This window comes from Anabrus simplex, chromosome 7 (assembly GCF_040414725.1).
Source record: "Anabrus simplex isolate iqAnaSimp1 chromosome 7, ASM4041472v1, whole genome shotgun sequence".
NCBI classification, from domain to species: Eukaryota; Metazoa; Arthropoda; class Insecta; order Orthoptera; family Tettigoniidae; genus Anabrus; species Anabrus simplex.
The window spans coordinates 5,001-22,204 of NC_090271.1; positions in this window are offsets into that span (position 1 = coordinate 5,001).

Consider the following 17,204-nt stretch of genomic DNA (forward strand, 5'->3'; position numbering starts at 1 on the left):
CACAGTACTCCACTCGGGACTGCTCGGCAGTACAGGCACTGTACCCCACTCAGTACTACACGGCAGTATACACACATTCTCCCACTCGGTACTACACGGCAGTACAGGTACTGTACCCACTCAGTACTACACGGCAGTACAGGCACTGTACTCCACTCAGTACTACACGGCACTATACACAGAGTACTCCACTCGGGCCTACACGGCAGTACATGCACTGTACTCCACTCAGTACTTCACTGCACTATACACACAGTACTCCACTGGCCACTACACGGCAGTACAGGCACTGTACTCCACTCAGTACTACACGGCAGTACAAGCACTGTACTCCACTCGGTACTACACGGCAGTACAGGCACTGTACTCCATTCAGTACTACACGGCAGTACAGGCACTGTACTCCACTCGGGACTACACGGCATTACAGGAACTGTACTCCACTCAGTACTACACGGCATTACAGGCACTGTACTCCACTCAGTACTACACGGCAGTACAGGCACTGTACTCCACTCGGTACTACACGGCACTATACACACAGTACTCCACTCGGAACTACACGGCAGAACAGGCACTGTACTCTACTCAGTACTACACGGCAGTACACACACAGTCCCCCACTCGCTACTACACGGCAGTACAGGCACTGCACTCCACTCAGTAATACACGGCAGTATGCACACTGTACTCCACTCGGTACTACACGGCAGTACAGGAACTCTATTCCACTCAGAACTACACTGCACTATACATACAGTACTCCACTCGGCACTACACGGCAGTATATGCACTGTATTCCACTCAGAACTACACTGCACTATACACACAGTACTCCACTCGGCACCACACGGCAGTACAAGCACTGTACTTCACGCAGTACTACACGGCAATATACACACAGTCCCCCACTCGGTACTACACAGCAGTACAGGCACTGTACTCCACTCAGTACTACACGGTAGTATACACACAGTTCCCCACTCGGTACTACACGGCAGTACAGGTACTGTACTCCACTCAGCACTACACTGCACTATACACACAGTACTCCACTCGGGACTACTCGGCAGTACAGGCACTGTACTCCACTCAGTACTACACGGCAGTATACACACAGTCTCCCACTCGGTACTACACGGCAGTACAGGTACTGTACTCCACTCAGCACTACACGGCAGTATACACACAGTACTCCACTCGGTACTACACGGCAGTACCGGCACTGTACCCACTCAGTACTACACGGCAGTACAGGCACTGTACTCCACTCAGTACTACACGGCACTATACACACAGTACTCTACTCAGTACTACACTGCACTATACACACAGTACTCCACTCAGTACTACACTGCACTATACACACAGTACTCCACTCGGGACTACACGGCAGTACAGGCACTGTACTCCACTCAGTACTACACGGCAGTACAGGCACTGTACTCCACTCGGTACTACACGGCATTACAGGCACTGTACTCCACTCAGTACTACACGGCAGTATGCACACAGTACTCCACTCGGGACTACACGGCGGTACAGGCACTGTACTCCACTCGGTACTACACGGCAGCACAGGCACTGTACTCCACTCAGTACTACACTGCACTATACACAGAGTACTCCACTCGGGCCTACACGGCAGTACATGCACTGTACTCCACTCAGTACTTCACTGCACTATACACACAGTACTCCACTGGCCACTACACGGCAGTACAGGCACTGTACTCGACTCAGTACTACACGTCAGTACAAGTACTGTACTCCACTCGGTACTACACGGCAGTACAGGCACTGTACTCCAATCAGTACTACACGGCAGTACAGGCACTGTACTCCACTCGGGACTACACGGCATTACAGGAACTGTACTCCACTCAGTACTACACGGCAGTACAGGCACTGTACTCCACTCGTTACTGCACGGCACTATACACACAGTACTCCACTCGGTACTACACGGCATTACAGGCACTGTACTCCACTCAGTACTATACGGCAGTACAGGCACTGTACTCCACTCGGTACTACACGGCACTATACACACAGTACTCAACTCGGAACTACACGGCAGAACAGGCACTCAGTAATACACGGCAGTACAGGCACTGTACTCCACTCAGTACTACACGGCAGTACAGGCACTGTACTCCACTCGGTACACACGGCACTATACACACAGTACTCCACTCAGTACTACACGGCAGTACAGGCACTGTACTCCACTCAGTACTACACGGCACTGCAGGCACTGTATTCCACTCGGTACTACACGGCAGTACACACACAGTCCCCCACTCGCTACTACACGGCAGTACAGGCACTGCACTCCACTCAGTAATACACGGCAGTATGCACACTGTACTCCACTCGGTACTACACGGCAGTACAGGAACTGTACTCCACTCAGTACTACACTGCACTATACATACAGTACTCCACTCGGCATTACACGGCAGTACATGCACTGTACTCCACTCAGTACTACACTGCACAATACACACAGTACTCCACTCGGCACTACACAGCAGTACAGGCACTGTACTTCACGCAGTACTACTCGCAGTACAAGCACTGTACTCCACTCGGTACTACACGGCCGTACAGGCACTATTACTCCAATTAGTACTACACGGCAGTACAGGCACTGTACTCCACTCGGGACTACGCGGCAGTAGAGGCACTGTACTCCACTCATTACTACACGGCGCTATACACACCGTACTCCACTCGGTACTACACGGCATTACAGGAACTGTACTTCACTCAGTACTACACGGCAGTACAGGCACTGTACTCCACTGTGTACTACACGGCACTATACACTGTACTCCACTCGGTACAACACGGCAGTACAGGCACTGTACTCCACTCGGTACTACACGACACTATACACACAGTACTACATTGGGGACTACACGGCAGTACAGGCACTGTACTCCACTCAGTACTACACGGCAGTACAGGCACTGTACTCCACTCAGTACTACACGGCACTGCAGGCACTGTATTCCACTCGGTACTACACGGCACTGTACACACAGTACTCCACTCAGTACTATACGGCAGTACAGGCACTGTACTCCACTCGGGACTACACGGCAGTACAGGCACTGTACTCCACTCAGTACTACACGGCAGTACAGGCACTGTACTCCACTCAGTACTACACGGCAATACAGGCAATGTACTCCACTCGGTACTACACGGCAGTACAGGCAATGTACTCCACTCGGGACTACACGGCAGTACAGGCAATGTACTCCACTCGGGACTACACGGCAGTACAGGCACTCTACTCCACTCAGTACTACACGGCACTACACCCACTGTACTCCACGCCGTACTACACGGCACTATACACACAGTACTCCACTCACTACTACACGGCAGTACAGGCACAGTACTCCACTCACTACTACACGGCAGTACAGGCACTGTAATCCACTCGGTACTACACGGCACTATACACACAGTACTCCACTCGGTACTACACGGCAGTACAGGCACTGTACTCCACTCGGTACTACACAGCAGTATACACACAGTCCCCCACTCGGTACTACACGGCAGTACAGGCACTGTACTCCACCCAGTACTACACGGCAGTACAAGCACTGTACACCACTAAGCACTACACTGCACTATACACACAGTACTACACACGGGACTACACGGCAGTACAGCCACTGTACTCCACTCGGTACTACACAGCAGTATACACACAGTCCCCCACTCGGTACTACACGGCAGTACAGGCAATGTACTCCACCCAGTACTACACGGCAGTACAGGCACTGTACTCCACTCAGTACTACACGGCAGTACAAGCACTGTACACCACTAAGCACTACACTGCACTATACACACAGTACTACACACGGGACTACACGGCAGTACAGCCACTGTACTCCACTTAGTACTACACGGCAGTACAGGCACTGTACTCCACTCGGTACTACACGGCACTATACACACAGTACTCCACTCAGGACTACACGGCAGTACAGGCACTGTACTCCACACTGGACTACACGGCAGTACAGGCACTGTACTCCACTCAGTACTACACGGCACTATACACACAGTACTCCACTCGGGACTACACGGGAGTAGAGGCGCTGTACTCCACTCAGTACTACACGCCAGTACAGGCACTGTACTCCACTCCGTACTACACGGCACTATACACACAGTACTCCATTCGGGACTACACGGCAGTACAGGCACTGTACTCCACTCAGTAATACACGGCAGTACAGGCACTGTACTCCACTCAGTACTACACGGCAATACAGGCAATGTACTCCACTCGGTACTACACGGCACTATACACACAGTACTCCACTCAGTACTACACGGCAGTACAGGCAATGTACTCCACTCGGGACTACACGGCAGTACAGGCACTCTACTCCACTCAGTACTACACGACACTACACCCACTGTACTCCACGCGGTACTACACGGCACTATACACACAGTACTCCACACACTACTACACGGCAGTACAGGCACAGTACTCCACTCACTACTACACGGCAGTACAGGCACTGTACTCCACTCGGGACTACACGGCAGTACAGGAACTGTACACCACTCAGTACTACATGGCAGTACAGGCACTGTACTAGACTCGGTACTACACGGCACTATACACACAGTACTCCACTCGGTACTACACGGCACTATACACACAGTACTCCACTCGGTACTACACGACAGTACAGGCACTGTACTCCACTCGGTACTACACGGCACTATACACACAGCACTCCACTCGGTACTACACGGCAGTACAGGCACTGTACTCCACTCGGTACTACACAGCAGTATACACAGAGTCCCCCACTCGGTACTACACGGCAGTACAGGCACTCTACTCCACCCAGTACTACACGGCAGTACAGGCACTGTACTCCACTCAGTACTATACGGCAGTACAAGCACTGTACACCACTCAGCACTACACTGCACTATACACACAGTACTACACACGGGACTACACGGCAGTACAGCCACTGTACTCCACTTAGTTCTACACGGCAGTACAGGCACTGTACTCCACTCGGTACTACACGGCACTATACACACAGTACTCCACTCAGGACTACACGGCAGTACAGGCACTGTACTCCACACCGGACTACACGGCAGTACAGGCACTGTACTCCACACAGTATTACACGGCACTATACACACAGTACTCCACTCGGGACTACACGGGAGTACAGGCACTGTACTCCACTCAGTAATACACGGCAGTACAGGCACTGTACTCCACTCAGTACAACACGGCAGTACAGGCACTGTACTCCACTCGGTACTACACGGCACTATACACACAGTACTCCACTCAGTACTACACGGCAGTACAGGCACTCTACTCCACTCGGGACTACACGGCAGTACAGGCACGGTACTCCACTCGGTACTACACGGCATTATACACACAGTTCTCCACTCAGTACTACACGGCAGTACAGGCACTGTACTCCACTCAGTACTACACGGCAGTACAGGCACTGTACTCCACTCAGTACTACACGGCAGTACAGGCACTGTACTCCACTCAGTACTACACGGCACTATACACACAGTACTCCACTCTGTACTACACGGCAGTACAGACACTGTACTCCAGTCGGGACTACACGGCAGTACAGGCCCTGTACTCCACTCAGAACTACACGGCAGTACAGGCACTGTTCTAAACTGAGTACTACACGGATATACAGGCACTGTATTCCACTCGGTACTACACGGCACTATACACACAGTACTTCACTCGGGACTACACGGCAGTACATGCACTGTACTCCACTCGGTACTACACCGCACTATACACACAGTACTCCACTCGGTACTACACGGCAGTACATGCACTGTACTCCACTCGGTACTACACGGCACTATACACACAGTACTCCACTCGGTACTACACGGCAGTTCAGGCACTGTACTCCACTCAGTACTACACGGCAGCATGCACACAGTACTCCACTCGGTACTACACGGCAGTATACACACAGTCTCCCACTCGGTACTACACGGCAGTACAGGTACTGTACCCACTCAGTACTACACGGCAGTACAGGCACTGTACTCCACTCAGTACTACACAGCACTATACACAGAGTACTCCACTCGGGCCTACACGGCAGTACATGCACTGTACTCCACTCAGTACTTCACTGCACTATACACACAGTACTCCACGGGCCACTACACGGCAGTACAGGCACTGTACACCACTCAGTACTACACGGCAGTACAAGCACTGTACTCCACACGGTACTACACGGCAGTACAGGCACTGTACTCCAATCAGTACTACACGGCAGTACAGGCACTGTACTCCACTCGGGACTACACGGCAGTACAGGCAATGTACTCCACTCGGGACTACACGGCAGTACAGGCACTCTACTCCACTCAGTACTACACGGCACTACACCCACTGTACTCCACGCGGTACTACACGGCACTATACACACAGTACTCCACTCAGTACCACACGGCAGTACAGGCACAGTACTCCACTCACTACTACACGGCAGAACAGGCACTGTACTCTACTCAGTACTACACGGCAGTACACACACAGTCCCCCACTCGCTACTACACGGCAGTACAGGCACTGCACTCCACTCAGTAATACACGGCAGTATGCACACTGTACTCCACTCGGTACTACACGGCAGTACAGGTAATCTATTCCACTCAGTACTACACTGCACTATACATACAGTACTCCAATCGGCACTACACGGCAGTATATGCACTGTACTCCACTCAGAACTACACTGCACTATACACACAGTACTCCACTCGGCACTACACGGCAGTACAGGCACTGTACTTCACGCAGTACTACACGGCAATATACACACAGTCCCCCACTCGGTACTACACGGCAGTACAGGCACTGTACTCCACTCAGTACTACACGGCATTATACACACAGTTCCCCACTCGGTACTACACGGCAGTACAGGTACTGTACTCCACTCAGCACTACATTGCACTATACACACAGTACTCCACTCGGGACTACTCGGCAGTACAGGCACTGTACTCCACTCAGTACTACACGGCAGTATACACACAGTCTCTCACTCGGTACTACACGGCAGTACAGGTACTGTACTCCACTCAGTACTACACGGCAGTATACACACAGTACTCCACTCGGTACTACACGGCAGTACAGGCACTGTACCCACTCAGTACTACACGGCAGTACAGGCACTGTACTCCACTCAGTACTACACGGCACTATACACACAGTACTCCACTCAGTACTACACTGCACTATACACACAGTACTCCACTCAGTACTACACTGCACTATACACACAGTACTCCACTCGGGACTACACGGAAGTACAGGCACTGTACTCCACTCAGTACTACACGGCAGTACAGGCACTGTACTCCACTCGGTACTACACGGCATTACAGGCACTGTACCCCACTCAGTACTACACGGCAGTATGCACAGAGTACTCCACTCGGGACTACACGGCGGTACAGGCACTGTACTCCACTCGGTACTACACGGCAGCACAGGCACTGTACTCCACTCAGTACTACACTGCACTATACACAGAGTACTCCACTCGGGCCTACACGGCAGTACATGCACTGTACTCCACTCAGTACTTCACTGCACTATACACACAGTACTCCACTGGCCACTACACGGCAGTACAGGCACTGTACTCGACTCAGTACTACACGGCAGTACAAGCACTGTACTCCACTCGGTACTACACGGCAGTACAGGCACTGTACTCCAATCAGTACTACACGGCAGTATACACACAGTACTCCACTCGGTACTACACGGCAGTACAGGCACTGTACCCACTCAGTACTACACGGCAGTACAGAAACTGTACTCCACTCAGTACTACACGGCACTATTCACACAGTACTCCACTCAGTACTACACTGCACTATACACACAGTACTCCACTCAGTACTACACTGCACTATACACACAGTACTCCACTCGGGACTACACGCAGTACAAGCACTGTACTCCACTCGGTACTACACGGCAGTACAGACACTGTACTCCACTCATTACTACACGGCAGTACAGGCACTGTCCTCCACTCGGTACTACACGGCGCTATACACACCGTACTCCACTCGGTACTACACGGCATTACAGGAACTGTACTTCACTCAGTACTACACGGCAGTACAGGCACTGTACTCCACTGTGTACTACACGGCACTATACACTGTACTCCACTCGGTACAACACGGCAGTAGAGGCACTGTACTCCACTCGGTACTACACGACACTATACACACAGTACTACATTGGGGACTACACGTCAGTACAGGCACTGTACTCCACTCAGTACTACACGGCAGTACAGGCACTGTACTCCACTCAGTACTACACGGCACTGCAGGCACTGTATTAAACTCGGTACTACACGGCACTATACACACAGTACTCCACTCAGTACTACACGGCAGTACAGGCACTGTACTCCACTCGGGACTACACGGCAGTACAGGCACTGTACTCCACTCAGTACTACACGGCAGTACAGGCACTGTACTCCACTCAGTACTACACGGCAATACAGGCAATGTACTCCACTCGGTACTACACGGCACTATACACACAGTACTCCACTCAGTACTACACGGCAGTACAGGCAATGTACTCCACTCGGGACTACACGGCAGTACAGGCACTCTACTCCACTCAGTACTACACGCCACTACACCCACTGTACTCCACGCGGTACTACACGGCACTATACACGCAGTACTCCACTCACTACTACACGGCAGTACAGGCACAGTACTCCACTCACTACTACACGGCAGTACAGGCACTGTACTCCACTCGGGACTACACGGCAGTACAGGAACTGTACACCACTCAGTACTACATGGCAGTACAGGCACTGTACAAGACTCGGTACTACACGGCACTATACACACAGTACTCCACTCGGTACTACACGGCACTATACACACAGTACTCCACTCGGTACTACACGACAGTACAGGCACTGTACTCCACTCGGTACTACACGGCACTATACACACAGTACTCCACTCGGTACTACACGGCAGTACAGGCACTGTACTCCACTCGGTACTACACAGCAGTATACACACAGTCCCCCACTCGGTACTACACGGCAGTACAGGCACTCTACTCCACCCAGTACAACACGGCAGTACAGGCACTGTACTCCACTCAGTACTACACGGCAGTACAAGCACTGTACACCACTCAGCACTACACTGCACTATACACACAGTACTACACACGGGACTACACGGCAGTACAGCCACTGTACTCCACTTAGTACTACACGGCAGTACAGGCACTGTACTCCACTCGGTACTACACGGCACTATACACACAGTACTCCACTCAGGACTACACGGCAGTACAGGCACTGTACTCCACACCGGACTACACGGCAGTACAGGCACTGTACTCCACACAGTACTACACGGCACTATACACACAGTACTCCACTCGGGACTACACGGGAGTACAGGCACTGTACTCCACTCTGTACTACACGGCAGTACAGCCATTGTACACCACTCAGTACTACACGGCACTGCAGGCACTGTATTCCACTCGGTACTACACGGCACTGTACACACAGTACTCCACTCAGTACTATACGGCAGTACAGGCACTGTACTCCACTCGGGACTACACGGCAGTACAGGCACTGTACTCCACTCAGTACTACACGGCAGTACAGGCACTGTACTCCACTCAGTAATACACGGCAGTACAGGCACTGTACTCCACTCAGTACAACACGGCAGTACAGGCACTGTACTCCACTCGGTACTACACGGCACTATACACACAGTACTCCACTCAGTACTACACGGCAGTACAGGCACTCTACTCCACTCGGGACTACACGGCAGTACAGGCACGGTACTCCACTCGGTACTACACGGCACTATACACACAGTTCTCCACTCAGTACTACACGGCAGTACAGGCACTGTACTCCACTCAGTACTACACGGCAGTACAGGCACTGTACTCCACTCAGTACTACACGGCAGTACAGGCACTGTACTCCACTGAGTACTACACGGCACTATACACACAGTACTCCACTCAGTACTACACGGCAGTACAGGTACTGTACTCCACTCTGTACTACACGGCAGTATGCACACAGCATCCACTCTGTACTACACGGCACTATACACACAGTACTCCACTCGGTACTACACGGCAATACAGGCACTGTACTCCACTCGGTACTACACTTCACTATACACACAGTACTTCACTCGGGACTACACGGCAGTACATGCACTGTACTCCACTCGGTACTGCACGGCACTATACACACAGTACTCCACTCGGTACTACACGGCAGTTCAGGCACTGTACTCCACTCAGTACTACACGGCAGAATGCACACAGTACTCCACGCGGTACTACACGGCACTATACACACAGTACTCCACTCGGGACTACTCGGCAGTACAGGCACTGTACCCCACTCAGTACTACACGGCAGTATACACACAGTCTCCCACTCGGTACTACACGGCAGTACAGGTACTGTACCCACTCAGTACTACACGGCAGTACAGGCACTGTACTCCACTCAGTACTACACGGCACTATACACAGAGTACTCCACTCGGGCCTACACGGCAGTACATGCACTGTACTCCACTCAGTACTTCACTGCACTATACACACAGTACTCCACTGGCCACTACACGGCAGTACAGGCACTGTACTCCACTCAGTACTACACGGCAGTACAAGCACTGTACTCCACTCGGTACTACACGGCAGTACAGGCACTGTACTCCAATCAGTACTACACGGCAGTACAGGCACTGTACTCCACTCGGGACTACACGGCATTACAGGAACTGTACTCCACTCAGTACTACACGGCATTACAGGCACTGTACTCCACTCAGTACTACACGGCAGTACAGGCACTGTACTCCACTCGGTACTACACGGCACTATACACAGTACTCCACTCGGAACTACACGGCAGAACAGGCACTGTACTCTACTCAGTACTACACGGCAGTACACACACAGTCCCCCACTCGCTACTACACGGCAGTACAGGCACTGCACTCCACTCAGTAATACACGGCAGTATGCACACTGTACTCCACTCGGTACTACACGGCAGTACAGGAACTCTATTCCACTCAGTACTACACTGCACTATACATACAGTACTCCACTCGGCACTACACGGCAGTATATGCACTGTATTCCACTCAGAACTACACTGCACTATACACACAGTACTCCACTCGGCACCACACGGCAGTACAGGCAATGTACTTCACGCAGTACTACACGGCAATATACACACAGTCCCCCACTCGGTACTACACGGCAGTACAGGCACTGTACTCCACTCAGTACTACACGGTAGTATACACACAGTTCCCCACTCGGTACTACACGGCAGTACAGGTACTGTACTCCACTCAGCACTACACTGCACTATACACACAGTACTCCACTCGGGACTACTCGGCAGTACAGGCACTGTACTCCACTCAGTACTACACGGCAGTATACACACAGTCTCCCACTCGGTACTACACGGCAGTACAGGTACTGTACTCCACTCAGTACTACACGGCAGTATACACACAGTACTCCACTCGGTACTACACGGCAGTACAGGCACTGTACCCACTCAGTACTACACGGCAGTACAGGCACTGTACTCCACTCAGTACTACACGGCACTATACACACAGTACTCTACTCAGTACTACACTGCACTATACACACAGTACTCCACTCAGTACTACACTGCACTATACACACAGTACTCCACTCGGGACTACACGGCAGTACAGGCACTGTACTCCACTCAGTACTACACGGCAGTACAGGCACTGTACTCCACTCGGTACTACACGGCATTACAGGCACTGTACTCCACTCAGTACTACACGGCAGTATGCACACAGTACTCCACTCGGGACTACACGGCGGTACAGGCACTGTACTCCACTCGGTACTACACGGCAGCACAGGCACTGTACTCCACACAGTACTACACTGCACTATACACAGAGTACTCCACTCGGGCCTACACGGCAGTACATGCACTGTACTCCACTCAGTACTTCACTGCACTATACACACAGTACTCCACTGGCCACTACACGGCAGTACAGGCACTGTACTCGACTCAGTACTACACGGCAGTACAAGCACTGTACTCCACTCGGTACTACACGGCAGTACAGGCACTGTACTCCAATCAGTACTACACGGCAGTACAGGCACTGTACTCCACTCGGGACTACACGGCATTACAGGAACTGTACTCCACTCAGTACTACACGGCAGTACAGGCACTGTACTCCACTCGTTACTGCACGGCACTATACACACAGTACTCCACTCGGTACTACACGGCATTAGAGGCACTGTACTCCACTCAGTACTACACGGCAGTACAGGCACTGTACTCCACTCGGTACTACACGGCACTATACACACAGTACTCCACTCGGAACTACACGGCAGAACAGGCACTCAGTAATACACGGCAGTACAGGCACTGTACTCCACTCAGTACTACACGGCAGTACAGGCACTGTACTCCACTCGGTACACACGGCACTATACACACAGTACTCCACTCAGTACTACACGGCAGTACAGGCACTGTACTCCACTCAGTACTACACGGCACTGCAGGCACTGTATTCCACTCGGAACTACACGGCAGTACACACACAGTCCCCCACTCGCTACTACACGGCAGTACAGGCACTGCACTCCACTCAGTAATACACGGCAGTATGCACACTGTACTCCACTCGGTACTACACGGCAGTACAGGAACTGTACTCCACTCAGTACTACACTGCACTATACATACAGTACTCCACTCGGCATTACACGGCAGTACATGCACTGTACTCCACTCAGTACTACACTGCACAATACACACAGTACTCCACTCGGCACTACACAGCAGTACAGGCACTGTACTTCACGCAGTACTACTCGCAGTACAAGCACTGTACTCCACTCGGTACTACACGGCCGTACAGGCACTATTACTCCAATTAGTACTACACGGCAGTACAGGCTGTGTACTCCACTCGGGACTACACGGCAGTACAGGCACTGTACTCCACTCATTACTACACGGCGCTATACACACCGTACTCCACTCGGTACTACACGGCATTACAGGAACTGTACTTCACTCAGTACTACACGGCAGTACAGGCACTGTACTCCACTGTGTACTACACGGCACTATACACTGTACTCCACTCGGTACAACACGGCAGTACAGGCACTGTACTCCACTCGGTACTACACGACACTATACACACAGTACTACATTGGGGACTACACGGCAGTACAGGCACTGTACTCCACTCAGTACTACACGGCAGTACAGGCACTGTACTCCACTCAGTACTACACGGCACTGCAGGCACTGTATTCCACTCGGTACTACACGGCACTGTACACACAGTACTCCACTCAGTACTATACGGCAGTACAGGCACTGTACTCCACTCGGGACTACACGGCAGTACAGGCACTGTACTCCACTCAGTACTACACGGCAGTACAGGCACTGTACTCCACTCAGTACTACACGGCAATACAGGCAATGTACTCCACTCGGTACTACACGGCAGTACAGGCAATGTACTCCACTCGGGACTACACGGCAGTACAGGCAATGTACTCCACTCGGGACTACACGGCAGTACAGGCACTCTACTCCACTCAGTACTACACGGCACTACACCCACTGTACTCCACGCCGTACTACACGGCACTATACACACAGTACTCCACTCACTACTACACGGCAGTACAGGCACAGTACTCCACTCACTACTACACGGCAGTACAGGCACTGTACTCCACTCGGGACTACACGGCAGTACAGGAACTGTACTCCACTCATTACTACACGGCAGTATGCACACAGTACTCCACTCGGTACTACACGGCACTATACACACAGTACTCCACTCGGTACTACACGACAGTACAGGCACTGTAATCCACTCGGTACTACACGGCACTATACACACAGTACTCCACTCGGTACTACACGGCAGTACAGGCACTGTACTCCACTCGGTACTACACAGCAGTATACACACAGTCCCCCACTCGGTACTACACGGCAGCACAGGCACTGTACTCCACCCAGTACTACACGGCAGTACAGGCACAGTACCCCACTCAGTACTACACGGCAGTACAAGCACTGTACACCACTAAGCACTACACTGCACTATACACACAGTACTACACACGGGACTACACGGCAGTACAGCCACTGTACTCCACTTAGTACTACACGGCAGTACAGGCACTGTACTCCACTCGGTACTACACGGCACTATACACACAGTACTCCACTCAGGACTACACGGCAGTACAGGCACTGTACTCCACACCGGACTACACGGCAGTACAGGCACTGTACTCCACTCAGTACTATACACACAGTACTCCACTCGGGACTACACGGGAGTAGAGGCGCTGTACTCCACTCAGTACTACACGCCAGTACAGGCACTGTACTCCACTCCGTACTACACGGCACTATACACACAGTACTCCATTCGGGACTACACGGCAGTACAGTCACTGTACTCCACTCAGTAATACACGGCAGTACAGGCACTGTACTCCACTCAGTACTACACGGCAATACAGGCAATGTACTCCACTCGGTACTACACGGCACTATACACACAGTACTCCACTCAGTACTACTCGGCAGTACAGGCAATGTACTCCACTCGGGACTACACGGCAGTACAGGCACTCTACTCCACTCAGTACTACACGCCACTACACCCACTGTACTCCACGCGGTACTACACGGCACTATACACACAGTACTCCACTCACTACTACACGGCAGTACAGGTACAGTACTCCACTCACTACTACACGGCAGTACAGGCACTGTACTCCACTCGGGACTACACGGCAGTACAGGAACTGTACACCACTCAGTACTACATGGCAGTACAGGCACTGTACTAGACTCGGTACTACACGGCACTATACACAGTACTCCACTCGGTACTACACGGCACTATACACACAGTACTCCACTCGGTACTACACGACAGTACAGGCACTGTACTCCACTCGGTACTACACGGCACTATACACACAGTACTCCACTCGGTACTACACGGCAGTACAGGCACTGTACTCCACTCGGTACTACACAGCAGTACAGGCACTGTACTCCACTCGGGACTACACGGCAGTACAGGAACTGTACACCACTCAGTACTACATGGCAGTACAGGCACTGTACTAGACTCGGTACTACACGGCACTATACACACAGTACTCCACTCAGTACCACACGGCACTATACACACAGTACTCCACTCGGTACTACACGACAGTACAGGCACTGTACTCCACTCGGTACTACACGGCACTATACACACAGTACTCCACTCGGTACTACACGGCAGTACAGGCACTGTACTCCACTCGGTACTACACAGCAGTATACACACAGTCCCCCACTCGGTACTATACGGCAGTACAGGCACTCTACTCCACCCAGTACTACACGGCAGTACAGGCACTGTACTCCACTCAGTACTACACGGCAGTACAAGCACTGTACACCACTCAGCACTACACTGCACTATACACACAGTACTACACACGGGACTACACGGCAGTACAGCCACTGTACTCCACTTAGTTCTACACGGCAGTACAGGCACTGTACTCCACTCGGTACTACACGGCACTATACACACAGTACTCCACTCAGGACTACACGGCAGTACAGGAACTGTACTCCACACCGGACTACACGGCAGTACAGGCACTGTACTCCACACAGTACTACACGGCACTATACATACAGTACTCCACTCGGGACTACACGGGAGTACAGGCACTGTACTCCACTCAGTAATACACGGCAGTACAGGCACTGTACTCCACTCAGTACAACACGGCAGTACAGGCACTGTACTCCACTCGGTACTACACGGCACTATACACACAGTACTCCACTCAGTACTACACGGCAGTACAGGCACTCTACTCCACTCGGGACTACACGGCAGTACAGGCACGGTACTCCACTCGGTACTACACGGCACTATACACACAGTTCTCCACTCAGTACTACACGGCAGTACAGGCACTGTACTCCACTCAGTACTACACGGCAGTACAGGCACTGTACTCCACTCAGTACTACACGGCAGTACAGGCACTGTACTCCACTCAGTACTACACGGCACTATACACACAGTACTCCGCCCTGTACTACACGGCAGTACAGACACTGTACTCCAGTCGGGACTACACGGCAGTACAGGCCCTGTACTCCACTCAGAACTACACGGCAGTACAGGCACTGTACTCCACTTAGTACTACACGGATATACAGGCACTGTATTCCACTCGGTACTACACGGCACTATACACACAGTACTTCACTCGGGACTACACGGCAGTACATGCACTGTACTCCACTCGGTACTACACCGCACTATACACACAGTACTCCACTCGGTACTACACGGCAGTACATGCACTGTACTCCACTCGGTACTACACGGCACTATACACACAGTACTCCACTCGGTACTACACGGCAGTTCAGGCACTGTACTCCACTCAGTACTACACGGCAGAATGCACACAGTACTCCACGCGGTACTACACGGCACTATACACACAGTACTCCACTCGGGACTACTCGGCAGTACAGGCACTGTACCCCACTCAGTACTACACGGCAGTATACACACAGTCCCCCACTCGGTACTACACGGCAGTACAGGTACTGTACCCACTCAGTACTACACGGCAGTACAGGCACTGTACTCCACTCAGTACTACACGGCACTATACACAGAGTACTCCACTCGGGCCTACACGGCAGTACATGCACTGTACTCCACTCAGTACTTCACTGCACTATACACACAGTACTCCACTGGCCACTACACGGCAGTACAGGCACTGTACTCCACTCAGTACTACACGGCAGTACAAGCACTCTACTCCACTCGGTACTACACGGCAGTACAGGCACTGTACTCCAATCAGTACTACACGGCAGTACAGGCACTGTACTCCACTCGGGACTACACGGCAGTACAGGCAATGTACTCCA